This window comes from Lathyrus oleraceus, chromosome 3, assembly GCF_024323335.1.
Source record: "Lathyrus oleraceus cultivar Zhongwan6 chromosome 3, CAAS_Psat_ZW6_1.0, whole genome shotgun sequence".
NCBI classification, from domain to species: Eukaryota; Viridiplantae; Streptophyta; class Magnoliopsida; order Fabales; family Fabaceae; genus Lathyrus; species Lathyrus oleraceus.
In genome coordinates, this window is record NC_066581.1 from 466,284,757 (window position 1) to 466,300,097 (window position 15,341).

Consider the following 15,341-nt stretch of genomic DNA (forward strand, 5'->3'; position numbering starts at 1 on the left):
GTTCGTGAGCGTGAGGAGCTTCTTCAGCAACTCAAGGATAAGGATGCACTGATCAAGTTTCTAGAGCATCAGGTTGTCGACGAGCCCGATGATGTGGTTACTTCTCTCCTACCCCACTCGTCTAGGTTTTGGAAGAAGAGATATGATCAGCTCGCCAAGGAGAAGGCCGACATGGAAGTAGCTTATGAGAGAGAGGTGAAGAAGCTTCGTGCAAAGTATCTTCCGATCTCAAAGACTTTAGACGACTGCTTCTAGGGCTCCATAGGATGTTTATTCTCCTTTTCTCTTGTATTGTATTTGGTTACCGAGACTGTACTATTTCTTTGGTGTAAAAAGTTTCCAAATATTATATTGCTATGAGTATTTCACATATGTCTCAAAAGTTCAATATTTTCAAAAATATTTGCAAATAGATCCTTATAAAGTTCCTCCGATTAAAAAACAAAAAAGAATATGCAGGAGCATTGCATGCATCATATGCATAAGCAGGTTTTGCTTCCGAGCTCTTGATACAGCGGTCTAACTCTTTGCTCTTCATTTATTTTTGAAGACAAGCTAACGCATCCATACCGCACTCGCGCAAACGTCAAGGCAATGGCCGAACAACTAGAGAACGAGAATAGAGAACTCAAAGAAGAAGTCAGTCGGTTATCTGCTCTAGTGGAGTCTCTGCTCCAAGCTCAAAAGCAAGTTGTAAATGTGTAAGCGTCTGCATCCAATCAAGCACCTGAAGTAGCTCCTACCTCTATACCATCCCCTGCTATGGGATCAATCAATGTTATGCCTTTCGGTTACCCTTGGGGGATGCCTCATAATTTCATGCCCGGAGGATATCATCCGCAAGTGCAAGCTCAGCCGACATCTAGCCCGGTCCCTGTGGTGCCACCCCCGGTGGTTAATTCTGTTCCTATTCTAGCTCCCATTCCTCAAGTCCGTGTTGACGAGACTATCTACCATTATGAGGCCTTTGAGAACCCGGATGTGTATGACAAATTAGACGAGATGAGAGACCAGTTCTCTGACTTGAGGAAGGAAATGAAGGCCCTTCGAGGGAAGGACTTGTTTGGGAAGAGCGCCTCTGAGGTCTGTTTGGTCCCGAATGTAGAGATTTTGATGAAGTTCAAGGTACCTGACATTGAAAAATACAAGGGGAAAAGCTGTCCACTCAGCCACTTGGTCATGTATGCTAGAAAAATGTCTATGCATACCGACAATGACCAACTGCTCATCCATTATTTTCAAGATAGCCTGTCTGGGGCTGCCTTGAAATGGTATATGGGTCTTGACTGTGGCTCTGTGCGCACTTTCAATGACCTCAGTGAGGCTTTCGCAAGGCAGTACAAGTACAAAGTAGATATGGCTCCGGACAGAGATCAACTGAGGGCGATGTCCCAAAAAGATAAGGAAACCTTCAAGGAGTATGCCTAAAGATGGGGGGATTGGCAGCTCAGATAGTGCCACCATTGGAGAAGAAGGAGATGACAAAGATCTTTTTGAAGACTTTGAGCTCTTTCTATTATGAGCGTATGATTGCTAGTTCTCCCTCGGACTTTACCGAAATGGTAAATATGAGGATGAGGCTAGAAGAGGGAGTCCGTGAAGGACGTCTGTCCCGTGATGATAATTCTTTGGTAAAGAAATATGGAGGATTTTCCAGAAAGAAGGAAGGGGAGACTCATGATGTTTCTTCCCATAGCAAAAGAAGGCCCTCTATGAGGAGGAAGGAAGTTCGACCAGTCGTCAACCAACACCAGGTGGCTCATATAGAACCTGTTTTCAGAGAAGCTCAACAACCACAACAACAATCTCGTTAACAATAACAGGCTTACCAGCCTCGTAGCAACAATAATAACAACGGCACCAACAATTATGAGAGGAAGAGGGTGACTTTTGACCCGATTCCTATGACTTACGTTGAACTGTACCCTTCCTTGATTGATAGGAAGTTGGTAACTCCACATGATCCTCCTGCTGTGCCAGCTAATCCTCAATGGTGGTACAAGCCTGAACTTCATTGTGTGTATCATTCCGACGTGCCCGGACATGATGTGGAGAACTGATTTCCGTTGAAGACGAAGGTGCAAGACCTTGTGAGGAGTGAGATACTATCCTTTGAGGATATAGGCCCTAATGTTAAGAAGAACCCATTGCCCGAGCATGGGAAGGCATTTAACAACATGGTCCAGGGTTGCCCTGGCAAGTAAGAGGTCCTTTATGTGAATGATATAAGGCAGTCCCTGGTGGAAATGCATAGGCTGTTGTGTGAGTACAGTCACTATGAGCACGATTACGATAGGTGCCATGTGTGCACTGTTAATGAAAGAGGATGTCGCAAGATAAGAAGGGACATCCAAGAGATACTAGACCAAGGGATGATCAAGATACTTAAAAATCGTGATGAGGATGAAGTTGATGTTATTACCCCTGTGTTCAATATTCATAATCCTGTTGTCATCAAGTATGATGGCAGCAAAAGGAAGGTGGTGCCAACTCTCGTGATAAAGCCAACGGGCCCTATCTTGTATGTGTCAGATAAAGTGGTCACGTAACGTTACAATGCTGTTATGCTTGAAGATGGGAAGGAGGTGCCATTGCCCTCAACCTCTGTTGTAAGCATATCCGATGTTAGTGGAGTGACCCGTAATGGTCGTGTTTTCTCGGCTCAGCCAAAATCCCACGAAAACACCGTGAAGAAGGATATTGTTAGTTCTATCGGTCCCGTGGGGACTTCTTCTTCAAATCATTCCATTCCTACTATGAAGGGTGTTGACCCTGTTGTTGTCGAAACTAATAAAGCTCTTATCCTAGTTGGCCAGTCTGGCATATTGAGAGAGGATGGTGATGAGATACTGAGGCTCATCAAGAGGAGCGAGTACAAAGTTGTGGAGCAGTTGCTTCAAACTCCATCAAAGATATATGTCCTATATTTGTTGATGAATTCAGAGCCACACCGCGAAGCATTGCAAAGGGTGCTGGATGTGGCATATGTGAATCACGGTGTCACAATTTAATAGTTTGATAGCATTGTTGCAAATATAACTGCCTACAACAATTTGAGCTTCTGCGATGATGATCTTCCCGAGGAGGGAAAATACCACAATTTGCCTTACATATCTCTATGAACTACAAAGACGATGCCCTGTCCAATGTGTTGGTGGACACAGGGTCATCATTTAATGTATTGCCAAAGTCCACTCTCATTAAACTTTCATATCAGGGGCCTCCCATGAGGCAGAGTGGAGTGGTAGTAAAAGCTTTTGATGGATCGCGTAAGACCGTGATCGGTGTATTAGACCTCCCGATCAAAATTTGACCTAGTGATTTCCAGATCACTTTCCAAGTTATGGACATACATCCGTCGTACAACGGTTTACTTGGTAGACCATGGATTCACGAGGCAGGCTCCATGACATCCATCCTACACCAAAACTTGAAGTTCGTCAAGAACAAGAAGTTGGTGGTGATAGGGGGAGAGAAGGCTCTCTTGGTCAGCCATTTATCTTCCTTTTCCTACATCGATGTTGAGGATGAGGTTGGAACTCCATTCCAAGCCTTATTTATTGCTAAGCCTTCTAGCAAAGGACTTTCTTCATTTGTCTCCTACAAAGATGCGAAGTTGGTCATCGAGTGTGGCACAACTAATGATTTAGGGAAAATGATAAAGATGGAAGATAATAAATCCTGGGTTGGTATAGGGTATTCTTCCGGCGCTTCTAATGATATTGGGCTATTTCAGAGTGGAGGTTTCATCCACACGAATGGAGATTACAAAGCTGCTGCCATCATTGAAGAAGACGAAGAGGAAGACCTCGACAACTTTGTCATACCTAGCGGGATCTGCAATAATTGGGTCGCTATGGATGTTTCAACAGTTACCCATAAGTCAACGTAATATGTTCATTCCTATTTAAAAAACCCTTCTCCCATGCCAAAGGGAGAAGTGAAGACGTTGTTGGCATAATTTGTTAATACAATGATATTCATTCAATAATCGCATGTTAAATGTTTGTTTTCTAAATTATTTTTCATTTTTTTCTTTTTGCATGAAATTGGTGATCACCATAAAACCCTAAAAAAGAGAATAAAATCAATTTTTTTCATCTGCATAACGATTTGCCTTGTTTGAATTCTAAAATCTCTTTTACACTCAAAATCATTATGCAGGTTGGTCAAACCCATTGAACATAATGATCCAACACCATCTCCCAACTTTGAGTTCCCTGTATTTGAGGCAGAAGAAGATAATATTGAAGAGATTCCTAATGAGATTACCCGTCTGCTTGAGTACGAGGAGAAGATCATTCAGCCACATTTTGAGAATCTGGAAACAGTCAACTTGGGGTCTGAGGACTGCATTCGTGAAGTGAAGATTGGGGCACTCCTTGAAGAGTCTGTTAAGAAGGGGTTGATTGAGTTGCTACGAGAATATGTCGATGTATTTGCCTGGTCGTATGAAGACATGCCTAGTCTAGATACTGATATCGTGCAACATTTCTTGCCGCTGAAGCCTGAGTGTGTTCCTATGAAGCAAAAGCTCAGAAGAACTCATCCTGATATGGCAATGAAGATTAAAGAAGAAGTTCAGAAGAAAATTGATGCAGGGTTACTAGTGACTTCTACATATCCTCAATGGGTGGCCAATATTTTGCCTGTACCTAAAAAAGACGGAAAAGTCCAAATGTGCATGGATTACCGTGACTTGAATAAAGCTACCCTAAAAGATGATTTTCATCTCCCACACATTGATATGTTGGTAGACAATACGGATAAGTTCAATGTCTTTTCATTTATGGATGGATTTTTCGGTTATAATCAGATTAAAATGGCACCCTAGGATATGGAGAAGACAACATTCATCACACCTTGGGGAACATTCTGTTATCGAGTGATGCCCTTTGGTTTAAAGAACGTCGGAGCCACGTATTAACGTGTTATGACTACCTTGTTTCATGACATGATGCACAAGGAGATCGAGGTATATGTCGACGATATGATTGCAAAGTCGAAAATGGAAGTTGAACATGTAGAACACTTGTTGAAGCTTTTCCAGCGTTTGAGGAAGTACAAACTCCGCTTAAATCCAAACAACTGTACATTTGGAGTTTGTTCCGGCAAGTTATTGGGCTTTATTGTCAGCGAGAGAGGTATTGAAGTTGATCCTGCCAAGGTCAAAGCAATACAAGAGATGCCTGCGCCCAAAACTAAGAAGCAAGTCCGAGGTTTTCTTGGCCGCTTGAATTACATTTCAAGATTTATATCCCATATGACTACCACACGTGCGCCTATATTCAAACTCCTCCGGAAAGATCAACGTCATGATTGGACCGAGGATTTCCAAAAGGCCTTTGACACTATCAAAGAGTATTTGTCTGAGCCTCCGATTCTGTCTCCGCCTGTTGAAGGGAGACCATTGATTATGTACTTGATTGTGCTTGATGATTCCACGGGTTGTGTCCTTGGTCAGCAAGATGAATCAGTAAAGAAAGAATATGTAATATACTACTTGAGTAAGAAGTTCACCGACTGTGAGTCTAGGTACTCAATGCTTGAGAAGACATGTTGTGCTTTGGCTTGGGCCGCTAAGCGTTTACGCCAGTATATGTTAAATCATACAACTTGGTTGATATCCAAAATGGATCCGATCAAGTATATCTTTGAGAAGCCTGCTTTAACTGGGAGAATTGCCCGTTGGCAGATGCTGTTATCTGAGTATGATATTGAGTATCGAGCTTAAAAAGCTATTAAAGGTAGTATCTTGGTTGACCATTTGGCGCATCAACCAATTGAAGATTATCAGTCTGTGCAATACGACTTCCTTGATGAGGAGATTTTGTATTTGAAAATGAAAGATCATGATGAGCCTACGCTTGATGAAGGGCCAGAGCCAGGTTCCCGATGGGGTATGGTGTTCGATGGCGTTGTCAATCAGTATGGAAATGGTATTGGGGCAATGATTATTACTCCTCAAGGCACACATTTTCCTTTTACAGCAAGGCTAACTTTCAAATGCACAAATAATATGGCGGAGTATGAGGCCTGTATTATGGGTTTGGAAGAATGTGTTGATCTTAGGATCAAACATCTTGATGTTTATGGCGATTCGGCCATTGTTGTTAATCAGATTAAGGGTGAATGGGAGACGAATCATCCTGGCCTCATCCCATATAGAGATTATGCGAGGAGGATTTCAACTTTCTTTACTAAAGTTGGCTTCCATCATATTCCTCGAGATGAGACTCGGATGGCGGATGCTCTTGCTACGCTTGCTTCAATGATTGCTGTCAATTATTGGAATGACGTCCTAAAGATTACCGTGATGCGCTTGGATAGACCAGCTCATGTGTTTGCAGTTGAGGAGGTGAAAGATGATAAGCCATGGTATTATGATATCAAGTGCTTTCTCCAAGGCCAGACTTACCCGCTTGGGGCATCTGTTAAAGATAAGAAGACTTTGAGAAGATTATCTGGAAATTTCTACCTTAATGGTGATGTGCTTTACAAGAGAAATGTTGACATGGTTCTGCTCAGATGCGTGGATAGGCACGAAGAAAACCTGTTGATGACTGAAGTCCATGAGGGTTCATTTGGTACTCATTCCAATGGACATGCCATGGCAAAAAAGATGTTGAGAGCGGGCTACTATTGGCTGACAGTGGAGTCTGACTGCTGCAAATACGTAAAGAAATGCCACAAGTGTCAGATTTATGCGGACAAGATTCATGTTCCCCCGACACTTCTGAATGTTATTTCCTCACCATGGCCCCTCTCCATATGGGGAATTGACATGATTGGCATGATTAAGCCTAAGGCGTCAAACGGTCACCGTTTTATTCTCGTAGCCATTGATTACTTCACCAAGTGGGTTGAAGCGGCATCGTATGCAAATGTGACCAGGCAGGTGGTTATGAGGTTTATCAAGAACCAACTCATATGCCGATATGGTGTGCCAGACAAGATCATTGTTGATAATGGATCTAACTTGAACAATAAGATGATGAAAGAGCTGTGTAGCGAGTTCAAGATTGCACATCATAACTCTTCTCCCTATAGACCCAAGATGAATGGGGCTATTGAAGTTGCTAACAAGAACATCAAGAAGATTATTCAGAAGATGGTTGTTACGTACAAAGATTGGCATGAGATGCTTCCATTTGCTTTGCATGGCTATCGTACATCCGTCCGCACTTCAATAGGGGAAACCCCTTTCTCCCTTGTATATGGAATGGAGGTTGTACTCCCCGTAGAGGTCGAGATCCCATCAATGAGAGTCTTGATGGAAGCCAAGTTGACTGAGGCTAAATGGGTTCAGAGTCGTTATGACCAACTGAATTTGATTGAAGAGAAGAGATTAACTGCCATGTGCCATGGTCAGTTATACCAACAAAGGATGAAGAAAGCCTTTGATAAGAAGGTCATGCCTCGTGTGTTCTGAGAAGGTGACCTCTTGCTCAAGAAAGTCTTGTCTTTCGCGCCCAATTCCAGGGGCAAGTGGACTCTAAACTACGAAGGTCCATACGTTGTTAAGAGAGCCTTTTCAGGTTGCGCTTTGTTGCTCATAACTATGGATGGGGAGGATTTCACTCGTCTTGTGAATTCAGATGCAGTCAAGAAATACTTCGCCTAAAAATAAAAATAGAATAGCTCGCTAAGTTGAAAACCCGAAAGGGCGACTTAGGCAAAAATGAGCGTCTCGGTGGATTGAAAACCCGAAAGGGAGATCCAGGCAAAAGTTAGAGACATAAAAAAAAAAAAAAAAATATATATATATATATATATATATATATATATATATATATATATATATGTATATATATATATATATATCCCGCTAGATTGAGTACCTTACCCTGGGGAAATCTATGAAAAAATTAGGGATTTAGCAAGTAACTGCATCCTGACAAGACTTTGTTCTACAACTGCCATCTGTCAAAGGTTCTCGGTCAGTCATCATCAACTGAAGTTTCGAATGCAGTGGATTCAGAGTTGGTGGAGAAACGACCATTATGCTCAATGTAGCCCTTTTCCATGTATATCACCAATTTCAAATTTGTAAAGATCCATGGAGTCTCGCCATTTGTGGACTACCATTCTCTTAAATAAATTTGAGACTTTATCCAATTCTTTTCACTCTTATTTGTTTCTGTTTAACAAATGTTTGCATGTTTTAATTGATGAATATCAGTGTTTTAAACAAATAAAGTTTTCATGAATAAATTGTTTTGAACAAAGTGAACATTCACAATGACGGAAAGGATAAGTGGAATGTCCTCAGTGCTTTCCCAAGGATAATATGATCACCAAAGGGTAAGACGTTTGTTCATATTCTGGCGTTCTTTCTCCTTATATCCTCTTCATCAGCTTTCAAGTTTTCTCCTCAACCGAGCGCAGAAAGAATAATACATCATCAGCTTCCCAGAGAGTCTGGATGAGAAGTTCATCAGCTTCCCAGTAAGAATAATCCATGATTGGTATATGGTTGATCTATGAATGATCCCTTCTTTTCCAAAAAAATTCCTCGATATTTTAGAGACGTGTATCCCTCTATATCAGGCCTTAGCATTTGTGTTTTATCATTTGTATGGTTGTCATCCCTTGTGTGGACTGACCTAAAATCTCTTATAGATTGATAAAAGTTGATATGCTTTAAGTTGAGAATATTCCATGTCTCATTATCCTGACTATCTACTCACGAGGAAGGTTGTATTTCCCCAGCATGAGTAAGACTCTCCAACGGAGTAAGCATGTGTTCCCTGCAGAGCTACCTTTCCAGATGATTGTCTCCTCAGCAGGAAGTTGCCTAGTGCAAATGATGAAGGGCTTATTTCCCATTTCATTTATTTTTAAAAGATGTATCCCTGGTATGTCGCTAGGTGATGAAGTATTCATTTCCAATTTCTCCAACAAGGGTAGTTTCCTCAAGAGCATTTACAACTTGCCCCCAATAGGGTTTCCAGATCAGAGTTTGATGTTTGTATCTCCTCTGAGTCTGAAGATTTCTTCTAGCATTCAGATCTGGTGGTGAAAATGTTTATTTCCTTCCCAAGTGGAGCAAAATGCTATTATTCCCCTTTGCAGAGTTTCCTCTCTGCAGATAAAAGGGAGTGTTTTGATTGATGTACATCTGATTGATGGTTGTTCCCCATGGAGTTTCACATCATTCCTTAATAAGCTTCCCCAGTAGAGTTTCTTCTCCGACGGATCTTATTGTTTTAAACCACCTGTCCCCAAGAGAGTCGATGGAAACTCCCCGACAGATTTTCTGCATCTTCCTTATGTCAGGATTGTTTGCTCTTGGAAGACTTCTCCTGTGCAGAGTGTTATCTCCTGCAGTTGGAAGCTTTGAGTTTGCCTATCCCTAGCTATGGTTAAAGTCTTCCCTTTGTTTACTCTTATTCCAGAGATAATCCCCATCAGAGTTGAGTTCTCTGTTTGATTATCTTCTTTCGCTGCTCCTGAATACATCTTCTTTGTATCCTTAGCGAGTGTAGCTTTGGGATAGGGTTTGATATCCTCGATGATTTATTTTCATCCTTCTCGGGTTATTCCCAAGCTGAATGCTCCAGTAGGCTTCGCCCTTCTTGTCGAGACGTTTGCCGAGTGTCTCTTCGTGATTCTTGGACTTGTTTGTGTTAGATATGTTTGTTTGTCAACATTAATTATACACAAATCATGCATATACATGCATAATCATAGCATTCAGATATTCATGATGCATTCTTTGCCATATATCTTTGCTTGTTATCTCCTGCTATTGGTGAAATGTTCTTCCCAAAGCAGATGTTTATGTTTGATCTCTCCATATAGAGTCAGCCCCATAGGCAGAAAGTGTCTATCTTTCCTTCTTTCTTCCCCACTGAGTTGTGTCCTCGTGGATGATTATTGTTTCAGTTTCCTCCCCAGTTGTGTATCGGGATGGAATTACTCCCCTGAGTTATATCCTCATCGGGTTGAGTCTTGTTTGATTGTGTCTTTCTAGTTTGTTCCTAGATTGATTCCTTTCTTGTTATCCCCTGCAGTTCCCTGTGGTTCAGTTGTTCAATTGCTTAGTAACCAGTAATTGTTCATCCTTTCCCTAGCGAATTTTGTGGCCTGCTACCCAGTAACCGGTAGTTATAAGTCCTATTTTCGTGGTTTTCTACCCATTAACCGGTAGATGTAATCCCCTATTTGTTGGTTATCTTTACCCAGTAATCGGTATTGATACTCCTTCATTTTTGAGTATACCACCCAGTAACCGGTGATATATCTCTTGGATAATTGCTTTTGTCAGGCAATTTATCCCTAGCGAGTCATCTTTCATTTACCCTTGTTTGGTGATGATTGTTTCTCCTTCTGATTGGTCATCATTTTATACCCAGTAATCGGTATCCTGATGTCCTTTCTTTTCGGTCGATTTATCCTTTATTAACCCAGTACCTGACTACGGATAATCTTCCGTGTGAGTATGTTATCTATGCTTTTACCCATATAACGGTAGTAGATAATATATCTCATGCGCTCTTCAGTCGAAGTCTTTTTCTTCCCAAGTCGAGTAAGATTCGTATTTCCTTATGGAATCGAATGTCCATCCTGTAAGTCGAGTTTGCTTTTTTCAGCCCTCCTTTCGGATGATGAGTGTCTTGGATATGTTCCAAATTCACGCCTAGTTGGTCACCTATTATATACCCAGTAACCGGTATCACTGGTGTTCCTTCCTTCTGCTCCCTATTATGACTTTTTGTCCCATGTGGAGTCAGATTTTCCTGAGTTGAGATGTGCCTTTTGGGTCCTCCTCAGATGTTTCAGACGATTGATATCTTTCACCCTTATACCGGTCTTAGATATTCTTTCTCCCTTAGCGTGATGTTCTCTCACCTAGTAACCGGTGTTTTGATAGCATGTCTATCTTTGAGTTTATTACCTAGTAACCAGTAATATCTCGTTGTTTCTTCCTCAGCTGAGTCCTTTGTGGACATCCCCGTCTGAGTCCGGATTTTCTCCAATGTATCCTTTGTGGACAGTTTTGCTGTATTGGCATATTCCCCAATACATGCATCTTTGCGTCAGCTCGAGTCATTCCATCGATTTATTTTCGTGGAACCCCTTCGTATCTCCCAACAAGTTTTCAAGTCGTGACCTGCTCACGCATTTTTACCTTATTTCCCCCAGAGTCTCTGTTTCCATAGTGAGTGTGTTACTCCTATGGATCTTCAGTTTCTCCTGATTTCTTTTCCTTTGTGGTAATTATTCACCATGGAGATTTTATTTTGCATGCATACATTTGCATCATGAGGTCTCTTAGGGACCAAAATTTGTCTCTTTGCTATTATTTATGCTCATTCTATCTCGTCGAGACAAAGATTTTAACCTTCATATCTCTGGCTAGAATAACCTTAAATAGGGGCATCTATAAGACCCTAATTTTGACCCTAAGATCCCTCATGGTATCATGTTATTGCACAAGTGCATTTCCTCAAGGATCATAGCATGTTTGGCCCCTTAACCCTAGGGTTGGGATTTGTTTGAGTGATTTGAGATCACCAAGCATGTTTGTATTGTATTTTATTTCTTTTCTTATTTGATTACTAACCAAAAGCATAAAAATATGTCACTAACTCTTTTTGTTTTGAAGCTCAAGTGATCATGTGCTCCACAATGCTCCTAGGAGACTCCTAAGCCCAATGCAATGGCTAGATGAAGATGAGAAAAAGCATGAAAATGGTCCAAAAAGTTCCTAATCATTATATATGTCTCCCAAGTATCTCAATTTGCCAATTTGATCAAGATAACCCAAAGGGCTTGAAGATTGTTTCCCAAGGAAACCCTAATTTCACTGTGCTTTGACTATGCCCTGCCCATGAAGCAATCTCAACCTATGATAAAATTTAATCAAGGGAAGTTATTTCATTTATCATTTTATGATCATATGAGCCTATTTTACGCCCCTTAATCATTTATTTATCAAGATTGGAAGTTTGACTTTGAAAAGTTGACCAGTTAAGCCATATGACTAAGCTGAGGTTCAATGAGCTATAACTTTTGATGTATTTGTCAAATTAAGATAACCCCAAAAGAAACAATGTTCCTAAGAACCATGTGAACAACTTTCATGTTTATAAAAAATCAATTTGAATCTTTAAAGGTCATCATTCATTTCAAAACATTATAGGTCATTTTGGCTGAAACCCTAATTTTGGGTCAACTTGCCAAGGGCATAACTTTCTCAATTTTTATGATTTTAGGTGGGACCCAAGGAATTGGAAAGCTTGATATATCTACTTCAAATTTTTTGTTGGACAAAATTCCATAATCCTAAAATAAATACATGTGCCATTGCAAAACATTCTAGGTCATCTTTGGCCTAATTCATTGAATTTGAAAAAGTACCCAACTTAAAATGCCCATAACTTTGTCATATAAAATTCAAATGATGCAAACTTTGAGTCTAAATTTACTATCATGAAAATATCTACAACTTTGTTGTTGGATATATTTTCATTTGTAGCTTGTATCATGAGGTCAGCGGGGTTTAACAAAGCTTACTTTTGGTTAACTTTTTCAAAGTGATTTGAACATGTTTTACACTTGAACTTTCTAAGCCAGTTTTTATCAATTTGATCATGTAAAATGGTTTTTTTCCCAACATGACTTTTATTCCTTATTTCAAGAGCTTTCCAACCATTACTCACAATAGTCATTGGGATCTACCATTTGAGAGATTCAAATTTTTCTTCATTTATGTGTATTTTTGACGTTTTATGTTAAAACTTGAGATGAAAGCCTTTTCCATTCCATGTGCATGACCACATGCTTTCCATATGAGCTCAGCAAGTTTCTTCAACCATTCTTGGGCCTCTCACACGTCCACAAAGGCCCATGCATTCAAAATTGCAAATCCCATGCACATGAGCAAAGTGTGATGATCAGATGCATTTACATATAAATAAGGGCTTCCTCTCCTTCATTGCAGAACCCTTTGGAGATCCCACATGCAGCTGAATTAAAACCACAACCCTCACCAAAGGAATCACTCACCATTTCAATATTTTCGAGCTTGAAATTCAGCAACATTAGTTGAATTTCAAAGCCAGATTCCTTAGCCAATTATCTTCCCTGTATTTAGAGATCAAAAAGGAGCAAAAAGCTTGAAGGATTCGTGGCTAGAAACTCACCATTTTTGAAGGTATAAGCTCAAACTATTAGGATCTAAAACTCATGATTCAATGTAGTATTCTTGTGTTTTTGTGGTTCTCTGAAGTCCTCATACTTGAGGCAAGCTTTTGGTGCATTTAATATTCCATTTCAAGATCTATTCGTGTGGACACCATGATTTTCTCCTTCATTTTCCTCTCAATATATGAAGAATGAGAGGAATATAATGGTACAGTGATGATCTACATCACATAAGCTTCATTTCCATTCCCTTGTTTTTCATTTTTGATGAGATTTGTTTTCCTGCAATTTCTGGCTGGATTCTGTTTGGTTGATCGGAGAAGATGGTGGTTTCCACCACCACCACCACGTGTACTGGTCACAGCCATTGGATCTCTCCCTCACGACCTAATCTCGTGCATCCATTCTAATTACTTTTTTAATTGATTGTGTTTCACTGTTGACTTGAGTACATCATGCGCCTTCAGATCCAGGCAGTGTAACACGCCACATCATTTAATGAAACGGATCCAGTGGCTCATCTTTTTTCGCTTTATTTAATTTTCTCCTTATTTTCTTTTAATTCATTCTATTTTCAATAATTCATAAAGAATTCATATGAGGTCAGAAAAATATGAGACCAACATAAAAAAATTTCTTGAAAAATCTAGTTTCATCTTATGATTTTTAATTATTTTTGTGACCTCATTTGATATTTTTCATGAATTATTTGGTTTTTAATGATTTTAATTCATTTTTAAATGTTTTCTGACTTTAGAAAAATACAAAAATATTATAATAGCATCTATGGATCATGATAAGTCAATGAAAATTAGTCTTAACAATTTCTTGTTTGTTTTAAGATTATTTGAGATTATAATTCATATTATGCTATTTTTGGTTGTTTTTAATTGATTTTAATTGCTTTAAGACTTTAAAAATTTGTGAGAAAATTAGTTAAAGTTTGTTTGACTATGTTGAGCCTATGAAAATTTAATTGGACTTATTGAAGTTGTTTTGAATTGAATTTGAGGTTCAACTTTGTTTGTTTGTTTTTATTTGTATTTTCTTTTAATCCAAAAATTACCAAAAAAATATTATTGACCTCTTGACTTGTTATATTCATTCCTCTTCTGTTTGGTATTGATCAAGGTTGAATTGACTCAACTTTGATCAAATTCATTGGATCTTGTGGTTTGAGAATCCTTAAGGATCATCACCTAGAGAGATGAATGAATTTGATCAAGGATGAGTTATCCCTTGATCAATTGGGATTGGTTGCTGTCTTCTTACCCCCCTCCCTTTCATCTTCACCCTTTTCTTTCCCTCAATGGCCAATGAGTTAAAGTCTTGAGGTTGGTCTTGACAAATAGAAGTTTAATCTTCTTTGATCCAAACCAAACTCAACTTGATCCATGATCAAGTGAGTTATTTTGTGTCAAAGATAGGTTACTTCTTGGTCAAGCAAATAACCAAAGGTCAATACAAGGCCCTTCCCCTCTTGTTTGGCATGGTAAGTTTATGGAGCTTGGCTTACTAGTCATGACCTCTAGCTTGTGTTCTTTGCATATATTCTTATTGACCGACCTCAGATAGGTGTGACTACTATATTAGTCCACTTACGACGGCTTAACATAGCGCTACATTGTCTTATGACAAGCTAACATAACTCTACTAACTACTAAGTTTAATTTGAGCTTTTAAATTCTTGTCATTTACTTTTAATGTCATTTATTTTTTGCTCATTATTCATCTTGATTTTCATTTTGCTCACTTGAGCACATATTTTATGTTTATGTCATTTTTTCTTTTGCTCATTTGAGCCCATTATTGTATATAAATATATTGCTATTTTGTGTTGTTTTGTGTTTGTTTTGATGTGAACCAAAATACAAAAGGAGAAAGGACTTAGAATTAGGATTCACCCATGCTTAAAGGAGTTCAAGAGCAACTATGCCTCATGCCTTTAGAATGCAAAATATGTTGAAGAGCAACTAGGCCTCATGCCTTTAGAATGCTAAAATTCAAAGTTGACCTCAAAGGACTTCTCCTCAAACTTATTCTTTGTCCATTCCCTTTATTATGTTGTGAGCCTTTTAATGTGTGTTTTTGTGTGATAGGAATCGCATCTTAAGATTGGGAAAAGAGGACCATTGCCATGAGTAGCCAAGTTAAGAGCCAAGCCAAACGGAGATCCTAGGAGCTTGAAT